Source organism: Neovison vison, chromosome 3, assembly GCF_020171115.1.
Source record: "Neovison vison isolate M4711 chromosome 3, ASM_NN_V1, whole genome shotgun sequence".
Classification (NCBI taxonomy): domain Eukaryota; kingdom Metazoa; phylum Chordata; class Mammalia; order Carnivora; family Mustelidae; genus Neogale; species Neogale vison.
This window is the reverse complement of record NC_058093.1, coordinates 9,225,597-9,247,619: the sequence shown is the minus strand read 5'-3', so window position 1 is coordinate 9,247,619 and position 22,023 is coordinate 9,225,597.

The following is a 22,023-nucleotide window of genomic DNA, read 5'->3' as shown; positions in this document are numbered from 1 at the left end:
TTTGACCTTTGGGATCCTCTAATTCTGTGCTATCCAATATATCCACTATGGTAGCCAGTAGCCCCATGTGGTTACTTAAATTTATGTTAAATAAAGTTAAAACTTCAGTTCTTCAGCTGCACTGGCTACATTTTAGGGACTCCACAATCCAGTGTGGCTAGCAGAGAGTATACCATTTTCAGCACCACAGAAAGCCTGCTCTCAGGGAGATCACTCCTCTTGTTCATTCGCTATGGTCAGCAGCAGCAAAGTCTCTGCAAAGTTCTGAAAAGAGGAATTACTGCTTCATTTTGTTAAGGCATTTCTCAAGCTCATTTGAACACAAAACTTTATTTTTCACATGACACTTAGCTCTATTCTGTGAAACACATTTTGAAAAATGCTATTCTGTCTTTCTCCAATGCTTATTTTAACTATTCTACTGATGTGAGATTTCATTATAAGCAATTGTTATAACTCTTTTGAAAGTAAGTGGATATAAATAATATATTAAGTTATAAAACCTGTCACCTAAATCTAAATTCCATTCTTTTGCTAATTGACACCTGGAATTTCCCTCTATTTGGGTGTATTCCTGTTCAGATTACTTTCTGACTATTTCTAAATTTTTACTCAATGTCATTTCTAGTCTATGTCATATTATAGTCTGAAAGCTCTGAAGATTTTCACATTCTTTTTTTTTTTTAAGATTTTATTTATTTATTTATTTATTTGACAGCGCAAGTAGGCAGAGAGGCAGGCAGAGAGAGAGAGGGGGAAGCAGCCCCCTCACCCCAGCAGACAGCCCGATGCGGGGCTCGATCCCAGGACCCTGGGATCATGACCCGAGCCGAAGGCAGAGGCTTTAACCCACTGAGCCACCCAGGTGCCCCAGATTTTCACATTCTTAATGCAGGATAAATTAGCTTACCCTGACCAACAGAAAAGATAGATAACTCCATGTATGTGTATGTAAATTCAACTACCTGTGTGTGTGTGTACACAGAAAGAAAAACATATAAAATTTATTTGCGGGACGCCTGGGTGGCTCAGTTGGTTGGGCAGCTGCCTTCGGCTCGGGTCATGATCCCAGGGTCCTGGGATCGAGTCCCACATCGGGCTCCTTGCTCGGCGGGGAGCCTGCTTCTCCCTCTGCCTCTGCCTGCTTCTTTGTCTGCCTGTGCTCGCTCGCTCGCTCTCTCCCTCTCTCTCTGGCAAATAAATAAATAAAATCTTTTAAAAAAATTTTATTTGCTATTATGAAGGTGGGTTTATACTATGCATCTATTTTATATATTCCCTTTTTGTCTTAAGGCATTATTATAAATATTTCCCCACCTTACTATATGGTTTTTGGAAATAAGATTTTAATGGAAGATGATACATTATGATTTAATACAGTAATGGTTATATATTATTCTATTTCATGGACTTACCACCATGTATTATTTAATTTATCTCCTGTGTGTGGACATTTAGGCTGTTTCCAAATTTGATTCTTGTGAGTTATCCATAAATGTATTTGTCCACAGCTCTGAACTAGGATAAAGACAACAAAATGGGTTACTGTTCATTCTAGAGCAGGCTCTGACTCTCATCCTCCTGGCATTCTATACCCACCCCATCTCCACAGGGCTCCTATAGGTCAATAAAGTGAAACATCTCAGCTGCCGGCCCACAGGGACGGAGGTACTGAGTCTTGCCAATTTTGACAGATGACATCATAATCTCCTTATCTCTTCCAGCTTCTCTTTGTTCAGCAAAGACAAGGTTGAGAATTTTTTCACTCAAAAATTTTCATTAAAAAACTAAGAGTAAAACAAAACTGTATTTACGAAATGTACCTTCCTGCCTCTAACAGAGCTGCTGGTCAAAGATTACCCTTCGGAAAAAAAAAAAGATTACCCTTCGGGATGCCCAGTCCCCAGCTTTTTCCTCACTTCCTCCCTGACCGGGTTAGATGTGGTAGTTGCCTGGGCCCTCCCAGAACCATATTCCTGGTCTTTTCTGTAGCCCTTCCCCTCCGTGGGCACTCAGCCCACTGCATCACTCCTGGGGCACCCTGCACTGATGTGAATGAAAGCAGAACTTCTGCCCTCGATTACACCTGTGGGTCTCCTCTTCTGTTTTCTCGTGAAGCTAGATTGTGGTCTTCTTTTTTTTTTTTTTTAAAGATTTTATTTATTTATCAAAGAGAGAGAGGGAGAGAGAGCGAGCACAGGCAGCCAGAATGGCAGGCAGAGGCAGAAGCAGAGGGAGAAGCAGGCTCCCTGCGGAGCAAGTAGCCCGATGTGGGACTCGATCCCAGGATGCTGGGATCATGACCTGAGCCGAAGGCAGCTGCTTAACCAACTGAGCCACCCAGACGTCCCTAGATTGTGGTCTTCTTGAAGGCAGAAACTGCATTTCATTCCCATAGCCACAGGGGTTAGCACAGTACCCAGAACTGAACAAACTTAGAGTAAATGTTGGTGAACGCAGGCCTGCAAGCAGGAACAATGCACAGACTCACGCACGCGTGAGCGAAGGAGCAGTTCATACAGAAACATGGGGAAGGGATGTTTCCATCTCTAGGGTCTGAAAGGAAGCATCTTCCTGCCTCAGGGCGGTTACCTTTTGGGACTGAATGAACGGTTTATCTGTAATTTACGTGCTCATAATTTGCAGAATGCCTGGATCTTTGAAGAACTTCCTGAAAACCAAACAGGCATATTTCTTTTTTCCTGTCCTAGAATTAAACCACAGTTATGAAAAGTAAAGAGAAAATAAAAGAAGGTAGGAGCTTGAGGCAAGGTCTTTAGCACCATGTCTTTCTGAAGCAAGAGACACATTCTCTAGTTCCCCATTCAGGGCCTGGATACAGAGTAAGAGCAGGTAGGGAAACAGGCGCACTTAGTCATCCTCGTGGGAGTGTAAATTGTTGCAAACATTCTAGAGGTAATTTGGGGGATATTTATCAAAATGCTAAATGCCAATACCATCTGACCAAGCAATTCTATTTCCAGGAACTTATCTCCCAAAATGCTTGGGTAAGTACATAGATATCAGTGTATAAAGATGTTTACTGTAGCACTATTGGTCATAATAAAAAATTGGAAATAATCCAAATGTCCATCAAAAGGGGATGGAATAAATAAATAATGTTACATCAATATAGTGGAAGATGATATATTTTTATCCTTAAAAAAAAAGGATATAGCCCTTTATTTACTGACAGGCAAAAATACCCAATTTAAATTATTTAGTGACAAGAGCCAAACTGTAGAACAGTTTATGTAGTATGATTCCCTGGTCTAGGAAGAACACGTATATGCAAAGGAGAAAGACAAGAAAGATACACTCCAAATTCATCAGTGTCTACCTCTGGTGAGTGGGAATTACAGTGGGACAGGAAGACACTTTTTTTTATTTTGCAAATTTACTTTCATGTTTTAAAAAATTATTTATAAAAATACATATTACCTTCTTTTTTTAATATTTTATTTATTTATTTGACAGAGAGAGATCACAAGTAGGCTGAGAGAGAGAGGAGGAAGCAGGCTCCCTGCTGAGCAGAGAGCCCGATGCGGGACTCGATCCCAGGACCCTGAGATCAGGACCTGAGCCGAAGGCAGCGGCTTAACCCACTGAGCCACCCGGGTGCCCCTACATATTACCTTCTAATGTAAACATTTTTTTTAAAGATTTTATTTATTTATTTGACAGACGAAGATCACAAGTAGGCAGAGAAGCAGGCAGAGAGAGAGGAGGAAGCAGGCGCTCCACAGAGCGGCGAGCCCGATGTGGGGCTTGATCCCAGGACCCTGAGATCATGACCTGAGCCGAAGACAGAGGCCTTAACCCACTGAGCCACCCAGGCGCCTCTAATGTAAACACTTTTAAAGTAAAAACAATAATTAATTGCTGCTTTTTCAAGTCCTAGGCTGAAAATTTACCTGTTCTTGAGTCCTAGAAAACTTTAATAATTTATAAATATTTCCAGTAATTTAAATGGTGGAAGGAACGACACCAAGCAGAACACCAAAAATTTCAAAATCTGAGCTCCCTGATCCACAATCCAATAATATATAATATCTGGTATCAGGTGTTATACATGCTACATCACAGCCCCATTTGGATTCTCTTTTAGTGTAGTTTAGATACTTTTGAATAAGACTATTCTTTTTTTTTATTTTATTTATTTATTTGATAGAGAGAGAGAGTCAGAGAGCATGAGAGAGAGAAGAGTGAGTGAGATGGAGGGGCAGGGAGGGCAAAAGGAGAGGAAGAAGCAGGTTCTCTGCTGAGCAGGGAACTGGATAGGGGGCTTGATCCCAGGACCCTGGGATCATGACCTGAGCTGAAGGCAGACGCTTAACTGACTGAGCCACCCAGGTGTCCTGAATAAGACTTTTTTTTTTTTTTTTTAATTTATTTGACAGGCAGAGATCACAAGTAGGGAGAGAGGCAGGCAGAGAAAGAGGGGGAAGCAGGCTTCCCGCTGAGGAGAAAGCCCAATGTGGGGCTCGATCCCAGAGCCTTGAGATCATGACCTGAGCTGAAGGCAGAAGCTTAACCCATTGAGCCAACCAGGCACCCCGAATAAGACCATTCTTAAAACATGCAAGGTGAGAGTGGATACCCATGAAACAGGTCAGACATGGTACTGATTGAATTTTACTTTATTTTTTCCTTAGTGTTTACCGGGCTGACTGCTCAGTAACAATTTTGATTGGTTCTGTCTGTTTTTAATTGGTTGGTTCGTTGGTTGGTTTTCTTTGTCTTTTTTTTTTTTTTTTTGGTCCTTCTAGGTTGTCATGCATTCTCCCTGACAGCTTGATTTCTCAGTATTTCAGGCCAGACTCCTTTTCCTGACCACGTTTCCCACTTTGCTTTGGATCTTCTAGAGGTAACCATACCAAACTCTTGTCAACTCCTCCAAGAATTTGTTGCCACTCTCCACCCAGTAACACACCTCGCTCTAGATGCGCTATAGCTCTGGGCAAAATCTTTAAGTGGTTACATTTTATATGCTAGGTTGCTGGGCAAGCATTTGAATTATGCTACATAATCCAACAGGCCATTTCAGCTGGGGCCCAGACACTCCTAATATATGCACAACTACAAACACCTGGAAAATAATTTGGCCAGGATCATTGACGTGCCATAGTCCAGTAACTGGGTTTGGCAAGAGGGATGATAAAGATGAAAACATGACACTGAGCCTCTAGGACAGGTTTTGAGCCCCAGAAGCTACAGAAAATTTTTTTCATGAAGAAACAGCCCTGTTTTGGAAACAGATGTCAGAAAGGAGCACAGAATTGAGGAAGGCCATTTTCTCCACCTCTTCACGGAATCCAGCCTCACTCCAGCACTCAAGATTGGAGACTTCGGAACGCTGAGCGGTAGCATTCTTCCTGTATTCTTGGTCAAGTGTTTCACAGGGGATGTCCTCAGCAGAGACAGTGATAAAAATTCCATCCAGATGCTTCCTGGCAACCAATGCTGACAAATGATAACCGGAGCTTTCCAAGAAAAATGCTATGAATGCCCCCAAGAGGGCCAGGACTGAGCTATCTGTAAGACTCTGCCAAAACCCTTCACACAGGAAACGCTCAGCATATATTAATTAATTAATGGTATCATATAGTGGTGAAAGCTCTATTTTTAATATGGGAAAAAACACCTGTTTGGAGGCTCCTAGAAATAACCAGAATCATTTTGGAGCAAAATAGCTCCTGTTTAAAAAGGATAGAATTTGGATCCATTGTAATTTATGAATAACTATAGTATTATCTTCAGGCTGGTAAAGACAGGTGAAAATTCTGAATCACAACTGCTGAACTAACTTTTACTAAACAGATGATTAGAGGCTTTTTCCCCCCCAAGGATAATTATTTCTAAAATTGGGCAGTGGTGGTCCTAATTGGTTTTTTTTATAGGCAGCAAGATCTGTGACTCCAGACTGAAATTATCCTGCTTTCAGAAATGTGAATACGCTTAAGCGACAGAAGTTCTGTTGGCACAATACAGCCTGTTGCATGTTTTTGTCCTCTCTCTGGATTAGTTCACACCAAAGCCAAAATCAGGACTACCCGTGAATATGAGTGTTTAGATATAAAGTCTTGCATGAGTCACAGCATCTGTTAAACCCTAACAAGCTCCCTTCTACTTCTCAGACCTGATTTATCACAGAACTTTCTGTTTGTATTTTGAGATTTATTTCCAGACCAGGTCTCTGATAAGGAGAAGAAGAAAGAAAAGAAAGGTAAATCCGTTTGGCTGTTAAGGTTAGGCAGTCAGTTTGGTAGCTGGGCTTATATAACCTTTAACTTCTCCTAATTAGAAATTTTCAGAGTACCTGGCTCTCCACAGGATGCCAATTTGCTGGAGAATCTGCTTGTAGCCTCCTTGTGAGAAGTCAATGTGAAGCCTTAACCAACAAAAACAACAAAATCTTCATCTCCACGAAACAAGTCATCCTCCGTATGTTTGCCAGACTTACTGTGTGGTTGAAGTTTTAACTTAATTTTAAACTCACTCATCTTAATTAATGGACACCTTATTCAATCACATCCATTCTCCTACAAATGGCCAGCCTTCCATAAGCCCTCAGAGGGAAGACAGTCATAGAGGAGATTTTTTTTTTTTTCTGTCACTGGTGTCCAAAGGTGACTCGTTAACACTAATTTCCAGATAAAAGTTTGAAAATAGACTTTGTTACTCTCTTAGTATCTGGTGATGACCATTATATTAAATTCAAATTAACATTCCATTGAGTATTGGTTGTGATAAACTAATCACATGTCTTTTAACAATAAAGTAGAAAGCAAAGGGACATTTCAGCTAGTATTTAAAAAACTTGGAAACTCAATTTATTTTCATTTAGAATTTCAGGATTATATGCAGGAAAGTGAATATGGCCTTGACTCTACTTTATGGGCTTGTCTCCATCTTTGTAACTTTATCCCTTCCATAGCTTCAGTTACAATTTACAGCTGTCTGAAGCTGAATTCAGTAGCTTTCCTTCCAGACCTATTCATCTTTTTCTGCTCCTCCTTTAGTAAGTGGCACCATCATCCATTCAGTTCCCTAAGTGAGATATTTAGGAATCATGCTTTAGTAATCTTTTTCTAAAAAAAAAAAAAAAATTTAAAAAAGCTTTATTGAGATTTAATTCACATAAAATTCATCTATTTAAAGTATACAATTGAATGATTTTTAGTATATTCACAGAATAAATGATATTCACAGAATAAATAATTTTCTTTTTGTGTGATCTTTATCAGGTTTAGTATTAATATTATACTCAATTCTTGGAAGATTCATCATCCCTATCCTATAGTGGTTCCAAAATGCAAAATCCATGGGTGATTATCACTGACAGTAGGTGTACAAGAAGAGAGCTCACACTTTGGATCCCACACTTTGGAGAACTGAGGCAGAGCTGAAGAATCTAATATTTAAAAAAAAAAAATCACAGGGAAATTTTATCAAACCATAAAAAATGAGATCACCCCAATGTTATTTAATCTAGTCCAGATTGTAGAGGAAAGAAAACCAATCCCACTTATGAAAGATTTAAAAAAAAATCTTAAATGTTAGCACAGAGAACCAACAGCATATTTTAAAATAATATATATTTACAAAGTGCATTTCCAAGGATACAAGAGTTTTTCCCTGATAGGACATCAGTTCATCTGACTCACCATATTAATAAAGGTAGGAGAAAAATCATATTATTACATTCATAAATGCTAAAAAAGATATTTAATAAAATTTAATATTCATTCATATTAAAAATATTTAATTAACTAGGAACTGAGGGATATTTCAGCCTAGTAGCCAGCTTCTTACTTAATGGGAAAACAGTACTAAAAGTAGAAAGAAGACGAAGATGGTCACCATATCCATTAGTATTTATCATTGAAAACAGAGGTACTAGCCAATGCAATTAGATAAGAGAAAGCATTTAATCGCACAAGAACTGGAAGGAAGACAAAACACACATATACACATACACACACACACACACACACACACACAAAACCTACCTCTTTTTGCAGGTAACTTGATTATATGTCTGGAAAACAAAAAATAAATAGAAAAATTAATAGAAATTATAAGAATTTAGTAAAGAAGTAGCATATAAAATTAACATAAATAAGTCAGTAGTTTCTTATAAACAAAGAACAAACAGATAGAAGAAATAATGGAAGAGTAACCCTATTTCAAAGAGCAAATATATAATACTGGGGCATAAATTTAATAAGAAATAGATAAAATCTGGGGTGCCTGGGTGGCTTAGTGGGTTAAGCCTCTGCCTTCAGCTCAGGTCATGATCCCGGTGTCCTGGGATCGAGCCCCACATTGGGCTCCCTGCTCAGCAGGGAGCCTGCTTCCTCCTCTCTCTCTGCCTACTTGTGATCTCTGTCTGTCAAATAAATAAATAAAATCTTTAAAATAAAATCTATATAAGAAAAATGACGAAATACTCCCGAGGACACAAAAATAGATTTGAAAAAATAAAAAGATATATTATATTCATGGACAGGAAGCCTTATATCATAAAGATGTATAAAATCCCTAAGTTAATTTTTAAATTTAATAAAATTACCATCAGATTTTTTCTGAATCTATATGAGTTGATTACAAAATTTATCTAAAATTTCAAGTAAAAAGAATAGTCAGAAAAGCCCCAAGAAAAGAATTGAGGGTGGAAAAGTACCACTAAGTATGCAAACATATAAATCTGCATAATCAGAACAGTGTTACATTGGTACATGATTAGATAGAAAGGCCATGTAAATGAGAAGCAAATCCAGAAATAGATGTAAGTGAAGATAGAAAATTAATAAATGATGCAAGTTGTGTCTCAAATCAATGCAATATGTAGATTTTATTTGGATCCTAATCCAAACAAATCAAGGTAAAAGACATTTTTGAGTTAATGGTAAGAATAATGCACACAGAATAAATATTATATGATAAATGTTAATTTTGCTGTGTATGCCAATGGTATTGTAAATGTATTTAAAATATTTATCTGTGAAAAATACAAGTTGAAGTACTTATTAGTACTTATCATTTATTTGTGAAAGATGTAAATTGAAGATATAAATTGAAATCAGTGTTTAAAACTCTAGGAAAAAACAGGAGGTATAAAGTGTAGAATTAAGAAAGGAAAATATTATTTGTCATTGTAGCTGGATGATTAGAATTTAGTAGTTCAGGGAACCTGGGTGGCTCAGTTGGTTAAGCGTCTGCCTTTGGCTCAGGTCTGATCCCAGAGTCTTGAGATCAAGTTCTGCATCGGGCTCCCTGCTCAGCAGGGAGTCTGCTTCTCCCTCTATCCTTCCCCCCTGCTCATGCTCTCTCTCTTTTTTTCTCTCTCTCTCAAATAAATAAAATATTTTTAAAGATGTTGAAAAAAAAGAATTTAGAAGTTCACTATATTATTATCTCCACTTTTGTGAGGTTTGAAAAATTCCATAAAACGAGATTTTTAAAAACACCACCTTCCATAATTGATACATTACTTGTATGTATTACATGTATAAAGGAAAAAATTACCAGATTATTGAAGCTATAAGGCAGATCTGTTTCTAATTTTCCAAATCTCAAGTCAATTTTAAAGAAATAGTTGATACCTATATATCTTGGTATTGCTAAAATCTTATAATATATTCTACCAATGAAAAAATATTTCACAAGCGAGCAGGACTCAGTTTAGGTATGAAGGAGGAGAGAGCAACATTTGACTTTATATCTTACAACCTTCTGTTTGATTTACTAACAATGTTTATAAAGCTTTTTAAAAATGTGTTAGTAAGAGGAGTAACAATAACTAACAATGTGTGTTTGTGTTTTAAAAGATTTCCAGGGGTGCCTGGGTGGCTCAGTGCGTTAAGCCTCTGCCTTTGGCTTGGATCATGGTCTCAGGGTCCTGGGATCAAGCCCTGCATTGGGCTCTCTGCTCGGGGGAGGGGGGAGCCTGCCTCCCTCTCTCTCTCTGCCTGCCTCTCTGCCTACTTGTGATCTCTGTCTGAGAAATGAATAAATAAAATCTTAAAAAAAAAAAAAAAGATTTCCAGAGGAGTGTGATGGACAAGATAATATCAAGGCATTAGCATATATATCTGGGTGGTCTGGAGCCTCCTGACTCACCTCATGCCACATTCCATCATACATCCCTTATGCCAGGGAACCTAAATGTAGTTTCCTGGCAAAGCCCTATCCCTTTGCTCTGTGTATGACCTGCTCTTTGCAGGAGACAGAAGGTTGTTTCAAGTGTCGCACTCACTGCCATGAAGTCTCTTGAGTGCCTTCCTCTTTCCAACCTCCACTCCCAGATCACATAGAATTTGCTGCTTCCTTCTTTGTATCACTCTGCAAACCTTGCTCATTTCCATGTCCGCTTCATTCCACCAGACTATTGGACTGCTCTCTAAGCATATTCCCTGGCCTCATGTATCTGGTCAACGCATTTGAGTGAGAAAAGAAAATGTTTGACTTAGTTACTTGACAGTTCTATCTCAATTTGGGGAGTAAGAGACTGTAAATATGTCTACTCTGGATTTCCCAGCCAAAACAGTTGTCTCACATCACGATGGTGAGTTGGCTTTGAAATACACTATAGAAGAAATGTTCTTTCTTTCTTTCTTTCTTTTTTTTAAGATTTCACTTATTTATCCAACAGAGAGATCACAAGTAGGCAGAGAAGCAGACAGAGGGAGAGGGAGAGGGAGGAGCAGGCTTCCCACTGAGCAGAGAGCCCGAAGCGGGGCTCAATCCCAGGACGCTGGGATCATGACCAGAGCCAAAGGCAGAAGCTTAATAACTGAGCCACCAGATGCCCCTATAAAAAAAATTGTTCATACTTTGAAGTAAAGTAAAAAACAAAAGACTATGAAAAATACTTCCATTTCAAGTTGTGTCCATTAAAATTAAGAGGTATGAAAGGAACCATTTGTATGTGATTAATAGATTGTCAATATTTTCCACTGCCTGTAAGTTAAAGATACTTATATGCACAACAGCCATTGCTACTTCTGACCTTATACTCCAGAACCAAATTACAGCTTGTGGGACTGATGAGGGCTGCGTCTCCGGTGCCCACAGTGCTATTGGAACACAATTTCATATAGAAACCATGGGATTAAATGCATTAGGTGTTAAGAGTATTTCATGTTCTATATTTGAGGTGTAACTAAACCGCTAGTGAGCCTCCTTAAAGGAACTAGAAACAGAAATTTACTATGTAGTCTAAATTCCAAAAGCCTTAAAAACAAATTATGCTCCAAAAGTTCATTTGTAAATTGAGGACTCTGTGTTCATCAAATCAAGAGGAAAGAGCAAATGAAATAAAACACATCTCTCATGACATATATTAGAAAAACAACTCTTAGGAATAATTGCCAGGACAGGAAAAAGACTTCGCTCTACACACTTTATACCCTTTGAATTTTGTACCACGTGTGTGGTGATCATTATTCCCATAGTAAGATTTCTTCATTTAAACGCCTGGGTGGCTCAGTGGGTTAAGCCGCTGCCTTCGGCTCAGGTCATGATCTCAGGGTCCTGGGATCAAGGCCCGCATCGGGCTCTCTGCTCAGCGGGGAGCCTGCTTCCTCCTCTCTCTCTGCCTGCCTCTCTGCCTGCTTGTGATCTCTGTCTGTCAAATAAATAAATAAAATCTTTAAAAAAAATTATTAAAAGTAACAGACAAATTATATATTTAGAACATTTCTCTAAAGTGCAAGTGAATATATATTGTTTCTTTAAATTGTGGTGCCTGTCTTTATTCTGTTGAACTTGATGGTACTTGGTTATGGTGCTGATAAACCTCAAGTAGTCTATGTTGCTGTAAAATTACTCTACATGGTGGCTACCATCCCTGTAAAAATAACTATACCATTGTGGGGTAACATTTTGGTTTTGTTTTTTAAAGATTTTATTTATTTGACACAGAAAAGAGAGAGCACAAGTACGTAGAGCTGAGAGTGGAAGGAGAGGGAAAATCAAGCTGTAGGACTTGATCCCAGCACCCTGGGATCATGACCTGATCCAAAGGCAACCACTTAACTGACTGAGACACCCAGGCGCCCTGAGGGTGACTTGTTTTGCCTTAACTATAGCATGGCTATCTCTAGTAGGAACATTTATTCCCTCTCCTGGAGTTTTCTTCTAGTTGAAGGGGGGTCAGTTAACATAATCCTTCTGATTCTTCTCTATCCCCTTACTGTATCCTAGGACAGAGACATGACCTACCTGATCATGAATTTAGGAGCAGAAACTGGACAATCAGAGCCCCAGCCTTCTTCCTTTGTTCCTCTCTGGGGCCAACTGGCCACAGGAAGCACCCCTATCTCCAAGCCACAGTGTTACCTGTAGGCCACCAGTGATGGCCCATGCCTGAGTGGGTCAGTCTAATTCTGGAGGTCAATATCGCTCACAGATATAAGCCACATGTTTATCAGTAGGGTGGATGTTCAATGGTGTTTCATTGTGAGTTCATCTTACAATAGTTAACAAACTGCACATATAAAAGTGTAAATTTTTTTTTCTGTTTGGTAAGTTTTATATTTACAAACATCCCTGAGATCATCACCACAACCAAGATAGTGAACACTATCCATTACCCCCAGAAGTTTTTTCATGTTCTTTTGTAATCCTTTCAGAGTACTCCAGCCAGTGCCTGTGAATTATGAGATTTTTTTTCTAAACCGTCTAGTGGCCGCAGGCACTATGCCTTTGTGAGCACCAGGGACTTTTTCATTAAATGCCTCCAGATGTCCCTTTCTCTGGCCTCAGGTGGTTTCCTCACATGCATGTCCAGACATTCTAGGTTCTCTCTCTGTGAAGCTCTCTTGAGCCAGACACTCTGCCCTGTAAACTCTAGCTTCTATGGTCCCCCAGGACTCTCAGCTCTGTATTCTTGAAGAATCAACTCAGCAACTCAGGGAATCTGTGGGGCTCCATCTTGACCCCCCCCAACCCCCCACCCGCTTCATGGCCTGGAAGTTCTCAGGATAGTAAATTGGGGTATCACAGGGCTCTTCTCATTTCTGTCGTCTGTCATCTCTGTAGGCCACCAGTGATGGCCCATGTCATCTGTCTACTGTTTTCTGTCTTTTAGGAAACATTGCTCTTTTTTCTTTGATGTCCAGTGTCTTGTAAACTTTCTTTTATATGATTTGTCTGTGTGGTTTTTGTTTTTGTTTTTGTTTTTTGCTTGTTTTAAGAAGGATGATAAATCTCATCCCCGTCACTTCATCTTGGCCAGAGTGGATCATAATATCCTTTTATATTTTTAATATCTGCAGCATCTTGTTTCCTTTTTCCTTTTTTTATTTTTCCTCTTCTCTCCCCTTGATTAAACTTGCCAGAGGTTTGTCTAATGAGTCATCTTAAGGAACCAACTCTTGCTTCCTGATCTTTCCTCTGTGTATATTTTCCATTTCATTAATTTGTTTTTTTCATCTTAGATTATAATATCAAGTCTTCATTTTCTTTTGTAAGTATTTAAGACAATAATCAGTAGCACGTTAGCTGCATCTCATAAAGTTTGCTCTATAATGTTTTCACTGTTTAATTCTAAAGAATTTAAAATTTTTATCATAATATTTTTCTTTCACTCATAAATTTTTAGAAATATTTTAATGGATTTTCCTGTCTTTTTATTATTAATTTCTAACTTAATTGCCTTGTAGCCAGAAAAAATTATCTTTGAGATATAGTTGATAGATAATAAACTGTACATATTTAAAGTACATAATTTGACAAGTTGTAGTATATATAAATGCCCATGACACCATGACCACGATCAAGAGAATTAAGTTATCCATCACTCAGAAGATTCCTGATGTTCCTTTGTTCTTTGATCAGGCTTCTAATAGATCAGGCTGGATAACAGAATTTTTTTTCTTTTTAAACTTTATTTTAATGGGCTCAAAATTCTGTGAAAGATTTTAAGTCAAGTTGTTTCCATTAAAAATTACAGATTGTTTTAAAATTGCCGCATACACACACACACACACACACACACACACACACGGCTCGCAGAACATTGTGATGCACACAAAAGTGGAAGAAGCACTATCCTAGAGAGAGTGCCTATACCTTGGTTAGACTTCCTTTCTCCTCCAGAGGATTACATAAACTCAGAGGTCAGGGTGAGATGCCGGCTCAGTTTTTCTCTCTAATCCTGTTTTGTTCCACAGCGCCTTCTCCACTGAGCATTTCAGCACACAGATTATTGTGTCTTAAAGTTTCGTAGTCCTCATGGCTAATACTTAACTGCTCGGGGTTCACAGAATTTAGCAGAGAGCTACTGCTACATGTTGTTCTTTTTCTCCAATTTTATGTTGCTTTCTACTTTTCACTTCTGTTAACTCCATTTCCCCCTTTTGTCTATTTTTCTTTCCAGATTTTTCCTCAGCACACTGCTCTGCATGACACACTGTCCTAATCTACAACCTTTTCCTCTCATAGGATGGACTATTAATTACCCTTCAGGAAACTATAATTTTGGCACAAGAGTACTGCCAAAAGGAAGACACTTCCACTTGTAAGTAATTCCTAAAAACACTTTTATATACTTTCTTTTTCCTGAGAAGAACCATTGGATTTATCACGAAACTAAAATGTTTTGAGGATAGGACTTGTGGTATGAAGAGCGACAGTCCCCAAGGCAAACACCCCCTTTTAAAAAAATTGTGGCAAAATACATAGAACATAAAATTTACCATTTTAACCATTTTTTTTTAGTGTACAGTTCAGTGACACTAAGTACATTGATACTGTGGTCTAACCATCACCACCATTCTTCTCCAGAATTCTTTCTCCTGCTGAAACAGAAATATAGCGCTCGTTAAAAAATAATTCCCTACTCTTTCCTTCGGTGCCTGGCAACCACCGTTCTTTTCTTTCTTTCTTTTTTTTTTTAAGATTTACTTATTTATTTATTTGACAGAGAGAGAGAGAGAGAGAGATCACAAGTAGGCAGAGAGACAGGCAGAGAGAGAAGGGGAAGCAGGCTCCCCACCCAGCAAAGAGCCGGACGTGGGGCTCAATCCCAGGACCCTGAGATCATGACCCCAGCCAAAGGGAGAGGCTCAATCCACTGAGCCACCCAGACGCCCCGGCAACCACCATTCGATTTTCTGTCTCTATGAATTTGACTGCTCTAGGCATCTCATATAAATGAATTCATGCAGTATTTATATTTTTGTGACTAGGTTATTTCACTTAATGTCCTCAACGTTCATCTATGCGGTAGCATGTGTCAGAATTTCCTTCCTTTTTCAGGCTGAATAATATTCAACACCTTAAGTGGGATGTTCTCTAACCAACCTAACTACAAGTATATTTTCAGTTTCCTTGATCTTATCTCTCTGCCAGCACCCCCTAGCAATCACCTTCGTTTTGTTACTTAGACTCTTACTCTCACTTTTTCTTTTGTTCAAGATTCCGGGTCTCTCATTGTTGTCCTAGCTCCTGATTTTATTCTGCTCCTCACTTGGTTTTCATTGACTGAACTCTGGCAACTTGTTACCTCCTCAGTATCCAACCTCAATCTAGTCACTGTGTTTCAGATTCTTTTCACTGACTGCTCACAAGTTATGAGGAAGAAGGAGAATCCATCATCCTCCCTCCCGCCAGGCATCAGGGTAAGTCAGGATTACTGGGGTAGGAGCTATTGTGTTAGACTGAACAGACATGGGCACCAGCACATAGCCATGGCATGTCCCCCCACCCCCCCACACACAAGACACAGGAAAAGAAATAATAGGTTGAAAATCAGGCTGTCTCAGATAGATTCTGCTGCTCTGCCTCTCTCAAAGAACCAAATGAGTGTTGTCATGCAGAACTCTCAGAGGAGAGGGAGTTCCTAGAGCCTTTATAATGGGACTCATTAGATGGAGGGTTTTGAGACAGAGCCAGGGATCTTCCTGTGTCCCCATCTTGGCACTGGCGTATGCAATGTGACCCTGAAATCTTCCCATCTGTTTCATTTCTTGGGGGCTTTGAGACAGTGCTTTTGCAGCATGCAACTGCCTGGAAGAGAGGCCTGTGAAAGGTAACAGCAGCTGGAGGTTTGCAGTAGGCCTTGTGGTAGCAGAGGGACGTGTCACACAGCTCCAGGAAGAGCCACAGTTAACAGAAACATGCTGAACAGCTGCGTCAGACCATAGGTGTGACAGGGATTCAAAATAACTGTCCACAGAAGCTTTGTCTTCACTGAAATGGGCTTCCTTTGGAGGGATTCCTCAGTCCTTAAAAACGAAAACAAGCAAAAAAACTTCTACCATCTTTGTGCTGGCTCTAAGTTTACTAATCTCCCCTGTCAAGAACTTCCCACCTTCGTTTTGTCTTTCTGTTTTAAAGATTTTATTTATTTATTTGACAGACAGAGATCACAAGTAGGCAGAGAGGCAGGCAGAGAGAGAGAGAGAGAAGCAGGCTCCCTGCGGAGCAGAGAGCCAGATGCGGGGCTTGATGCCAGGACCCTGAGACCATGACCTGAGCTGAAGACAGAGGTTCAACCCACTGAGCCACCCAGGCGCCCCAGCTACTTTTTTTAAGTGCCTATTACATGTCAGGCATTTTACACAGGTTACTGATCATCTCCCCAGGGATCCCCAGGGTAGAATTATTCTTCCTATTTTGAAGATAAGGAAACCGAGACTCAAAGATATTAAATAATTTCCCAAGTCATAAAAGTAGTGAGTTAGAGGTTAAAAAACGAAACAGGTCTTCTTATATTATGCTATTTGTTGAGAAAAGTTCATTTTGGAGTTGGAACTCCTTGGAAACTCACTCTGCTTTTTACCAAGTCATAGGTAATTCGACCTTAAAAAGCTAATTAATCAGTGAAAACAAGATGCCCATAATAATTCTTTTTAGAAATGTCAGTTTGCTTCTACCATCGTCCTACTTTTACTGAGACTGTGCCTTAAACAGGCAATTGTTCCTCAAACACAATAGAAACCCTCTGCTAACCCTGTTTTTAGCATAAAAAAAGTTTAAACCTAATTTGTTTTTTTCTAGCCTAGCCTAGCACCAGGATTAGGGATGACACACATTAATAATTTTGTAAGTGAGACACTCGTGATAATAAAGGCGACTGTAGAACATTGTACACACTTGGCTTTCTGGTACCGCTTCATAAATATCCTAACATATGAGTAACTATTACTTTGGTCCCTAACCCTTTAAGAAAAAACTGAAGATTCTCATAAATTAACAAAATTCCCCAAAACAAACAAATAAACAAAAATTAACACAATTTATTTTGCCTAAAAGTTCTTAGAGATATTTCCTTTATCCATATATGTTTGAATATGCTTAATAAAATATATTAGTTATTTAAAATGGATCTATTAATAAAGCTAGTCATAATACTACCTGAGATGATGTTACAATATTTCTTATTTATGTACAGTGATATTAAATAGAAAAAGTTTGAATTACACTAAAAGCCTAAGTTTCTTGGCCAGTATCTGAATTTGAAAAATCCATGTTGGCTAATGTTAATACAGATACAGACTTTTGGGCCTGGAATATTAAATAAGGGACCTCCTAGTACAGGGGTAAGCAGACTGTGGATGACAGGTCAAATCTGGCCTGCTGTCTATTCTCATAAATAATGCTTTATTGGAATATCACCACACTTATTTACCTACTGTCTATAGTGCCTTCCATATTACAATAGCAGAGTTGAGTAGTTGTTAACAGAGACCTTATGGCTCACAAGGCTGAAATACTAATTACCTGGTCCTTTACAAAAAGTTTGCTAACTCCTCATTTAGTTCAATCTTCTCAATATTTAAATAAGTACCTTTTCTTTTTTTTTCTTTTTTCTTTTTTAAGATTTATATATTTGATAGAGAGAGAGACAGAGACAGTGAGTGCAGGGAGGGGCAGAAGGAGAGAATCTTTGAGAAGACTCCCTGACACAGGGCTTAATTCCAGGACTCTGAGACCATGACCTACACTGAAATCAAGAGTCAGGACTACACTCAAATGACTGAGCCACCCACGTGTCCCAGTGAGGACCTATTTCCAGATCTTTTGATAATATTTTCATAGGTCTTAGTAACTAAGTAACTTAGTAACAAAACATAAATATATAAATGTGTTCTTTAGTCAAAACTCACCATATTTTCCTATATGCCTTAAAGACAGGTACATATTTGTCACACATATTATTCATATTCTCTTTTAACAGAAAGTGTTTTGTGTTAGCTAAATTTCTGAATATTTTATTCTCACATCTTTTTCAAAACATTTTTCAAATATTAAGAGTTGTTTTACAATAAATAATCTATCTTGGCCATTAGTCTTTACAATGGAAATATGTTTAAATGTCACAAGTTTAGCATTTCATAGTAAAAGGCCCAAAGCTAGCAAAAACCTTTAATTAGAATATAGAGACATATTGAGGGTTCAGTTCCAAACCACCGCAGTAAAGCAACTATTGCAATTAAGCAAGTCAAATGAATTTTTTGGCTTCCCAGTGTATATAAAAGTTATGTTTATAACATACTGTAGCATATTAAGTATATAATAGCATTGTATCTAAAATGTGCATATATCTTAATTTTTAAATATTCTGTAAAATGCTGAGCATTATCTGAGCTTTCTGCAAGTCACCATCCTTTTGCTGGTGGAAGGTCTTGCCTTGATGTTGATGGCTGCTCACTGATCAGGTGGTGGGGTGGCAGTGGCAGTTTCTTAAAATAAGACAAAAATGGAGTTTATCAAATCAATTCACTCTTCCTTTCATGAATGATTTCTCTGTAATAGGCAATGCCATTCGATAGCATTTTACTCACTTCTCAAGTTTTGTCATGAGATTGCAAATCAGTCCTATCTTCAAGCTCCACTTCTAATTCTAATTCTCTTGCTATTTCTACCACATTTGCAGTAATTTCCTCCACTGAAGTCTTGGACCCCTCAAAGTCATCTATGAGAGTTGGATTCAACTTCTTCCAAATTCTGTGAAGGTTGACCTTTTGACCTCTTGCCATGAATCAGAATGTTCTTAATGGCATCTAGAATGGTGAAACCTTTCCAAAAGATTTTCCATTTATTTTGCCCAGATCCATCAGAGAAATCACTGTCTATGGCAGCTATAACCTTATGAAATGTATTTCCTTGACACATGGGCTGCAGAATGGATGTTATGTTTATAGGCATGAAAACATTAATCTTATTGTACATCTCTATCAGGGCTCTTGGGAGACCAAGTACATTGCTGATGAGCAGAAATGTTTTGAAAGGAATCTTTTTTTTTCTGAGAAGTAGGTCTCAACAATGGGCTTAAAATATTCAGGAAGCCATGTTGTAAACAGATGTGCTGTCATCAAATTTGTTGTTCCATTTATACAGCACAGGCAGAGGAGATTTTGTGTAAATCTTAAAGACCTTCAGATTTTTTAAATGGCCAATAAGCATTGGCTTCAACTTAAAATCACCAGCTGCATTAAACCCTAACAGGAGAGTCAGCCTGTTTCTTGATACTTTGAAACTAGTATCTAGCTGTGAAAGTCCCAGATGACATCTTTCTATGGAAGGCTGTTTTGTCTACATTGAAAATCTATTGTTTAGTGTGGTCACCTTGATCAATTATCTTAGCTGGATCTTCTGGACAATTTGCGTAGTTTCTACATCAGCCCTTGCTGCTTCATTTTGCCCTTTTAAGTAATAGAGATGGTTTCTTCCCTAAAACCTTCAGAAGTAATCTCTACTAGCTTCAAATTTCTTTTTTTTTTATTTTTTTAAAAGATTTTATTTATTTGACAGACAGAGAGGACAAGTAGGCAGAGAGGCAGGTGGAGAGAGAGGAAGGGAAGCAGCCTCCACGCTGAGCAGAGAGCCTGATGTGGGGCTCAATCCCAGGACCCTGGGATCATGACCTGAGCCGAAGACAGAGGCTTAACCCACTGATCCACCCAGGCACCCCTAGCTTCAAATTTCTTATTCATCTCCCTCCCCTTTCTCAGCTTACATAAAATTAAGGAGAATTAGTGTCTTACTCTAGATTAGGCTTTGGTTTAAGGGAATGTTGTGGCTGGTTTGATCTTCTATCCAGACCACTAAAACTTTCTCCATATCAGTAACAAGGCTATTTTATTTCTAATCATTCATGTGTTCACTTTTTCCTTTGGGTTTACAGTTTGGCTAGCCAGCACATGAGGCTTGGCTTTTGGCCTATCTCAACTTTGAACATGCCCTCCTCCCTAAGCTTAATCATTTCTAGCTTGTGATTTAAAATGAATGATGCGTGGGTGCGCCTGGGTGGCCCATAAAAAAGGCATGTCTGTTCTGAAGAAATAAAAAACATTTATTCAAGAAAACTGACTGAATGCCTCCAATGCAAGGTCCTCTACTGGGCCTACATATTAAAAATGACCAAGGCCTCTTACAGCTTGTGCCTTTGAAAAGCTAGAATCCTTTGGGGAAAATAGGCATACATGCAGAAAATGGTTACAAGGAAGCCCCCAAATGATGATTACATTATTCATTCCTTCCCATTAAAGTTACTTGAATTTCAGTATTCATTATCTGAACATATTAATATGCCATCTAAATCTTCAACTGTACATGCATTAAAGCAAATTTCTATTGTTCCCTTCACCCTGGAGAGAACCCTCTGGCTTTAACTACATTTTAAAAATACAGGAATACTGGATTTTTTCCCCAGCTTTATTGAAATATAATTGACATATAACATTTTGTAAATTTAAGGTGTGCAGTGTTTTGGTTTGGGAGGAATACTGCTTTTATAAAACATGTAGCCTCACTAGGTAATATCATACTGCTAAAGCAACCTTGTTTTATCTGTAGGTTTTTTTTTAATCAGGATAATGATTTTATTCATGGTAGATACAAATCTGTGGAACAAACCAACAATGTTACAATGGTGATTTTGCTCTTTTGAATGGGAACCCAATTATTTTCCCCTTGACTCCTACTGTTTTTTCATCCTGTCCCCTCTCTCCTTATTTCTTTAAATAAAACATTTCATTCTAGATGTCTTTATCCTTTTCTTATAAATTCCCAATACTTCTTTCTATTATTCCCAAGAAATGTTAAATCTGAGATTCAGTAATTTAGTCACTTGAGAGTTCTAAGGTTAAAACATAACAGGTTATTCAGCAAATGTACATAGTGCTTTATATTCAAAAGGTATTCTTTACCCTTGTGGATGAGTTTAATTCTCTCTATAAGAAAACCAACATAACCCAAAAGATTTTGTCTGGTTTTAATAGTGAGAGCACAAATGGAAAATCTGGATTGCAAGACCAAGGTTATGTTCCCTTTCATTTTGCAGTGATGGAGTCTGAACTGGTGAGAAAAGGGTAATCAGGTTGAAAATCCTTATTTTGTTTCTGATGATCTACTCTCTGTTTCCTTGGAAACAGAGCTGGGAGCCACAGAATTGCTGGCATTATGTTTTCTTTTCTTTTCAGGCTTTGAAACATCCAAGGGAAGGTGAGCTTTTATGGCTATAATCTGTAGACTCTGACTTAATTTCAAATAAATTAAAAGTAAATATATATTGAATGCCTACTACATATAATGTACAAGAGGTAAAACTAACGAGTATGAAAAAGAGCTGTAAACCAATTGAGTGGAATAAATTTTAGCTTCTAAGAGCCAGTCTATTATATATTTGGGTTTTGGTCTTGTTTTAAGAAAAAGAGGGAGGAAATAGATACTATTTAAAAAAAAAAAGACCTATAGTATGAGAGTAATACACTATGACTAGTTAGTGAAATTAATTTTAGAAGACAACTAGACTCCCACACCAGACAGCATGACTCTATCTTCCTGTGTACAATATATCCTCTGACAATATAGCTGGGTTACATGAAGGTGGTGACTATGTCTTGAGAAAACAGTTTTTGCTTCCAGGAAATAAAACAAACTAAAACTAAAGGGAACTTAAATAAATCTAAAATGTTTTCTGAGAAACTGATATATTTATGAATTTACTAAATATTCAGTTGAGGGGTGACTGCCAAATGATTATAATATGGTCTTTTCCTATTTGCC